An 875-nucleotide genomic window follows, 5' to 3' on the forward strand; every position below is an offset into this window, starting at 1 on the left:
AAGAAAAAGAAAAGGAAAAGGAAAAGGAAAAGGAAAAGGAAAAGGAAAAGGAAAAGGAAAAGGAAAAGGAAAAGGAAAAGGAAAAGGAAAAAGGGAGAGAGAAGGAAAAGGAAAAAAAGGAAAGAGAAAGAAAAGGAAAAGGAAAAAGGAAAAAAGAAAGAAAAAGAAACAAAGGAAAAGGAAAAGAAACAGGAAAAGGAAAAGCAACAGGAAAAGGAGAAGAGAAAGGAACCCCAAACTCCCGGGAAAATAGAAGGTTCCTGTGGGTGGGAGTCACTCGGTCTGGAGATTTTTATTTTCCATAATCCCAATTTTCTCTCTATCATGAATTTGACATTATTTTTGCCCCTCAAATACCCGAAGCCCAACCTTCCCCGGGCTCAGCTGGAGCTTTCCCGGGGAGAGACAGGATTTTGTGGGAAAGCCAAGGAGAGAAGTGGGGCCGTGCCAGCCTTTGGAACTCCAGAGGGAGAGCCCAGAGCTCCGGGAGGAATCACTGGAGCAGAAATTCCTCCCGAATTCCCGAATCCCTGCCTCTGCTTCCAGCCCTGAGCTGCAAATACCGGGGAGAGGGGCAGTTTGCCCATGGAAGGAGAGCTTGGGTTGGCTTTATTTAGGTGTGAGATGTGTCCTTTGCTTTCATTTTTCTTTTCCCTTTCCTTCTTTCTCCCTTTTTCTTTTTCCTTTTCTTTTACTTGGTTTCTTTCTCTTCCCCTTTTTGTTTTTTCTTTTTCTTTTACTTTTCTTTTTCTGTTTTTTTCTTTTCCTTTTCCTTTGTTTCTTTCTTTCTTTTTCCTTTTCCTTTTCCTTTTCCTTTTCCTTTTCCTTTTCCTTTTCCTTTTCCTTTTCCTTTTCCTTTTCCTTTTCCTTTTCCT

Source organism: Manacus vitellinus, unplaced genomic scaffold, assembly GCF_001715985.3.
Source record: "Manacus vitellinus isolate BGI_N305 unplaced genomic scaffold, ASM171598v3 scaffold_116_pilon, whole genome shotgun sequence".
Lineage (NCBI taxonomy): Eukaryota > Metazoa > Chordata > Aves > Passeriformes > Pipridae > Manacus > Manacus vitellinus.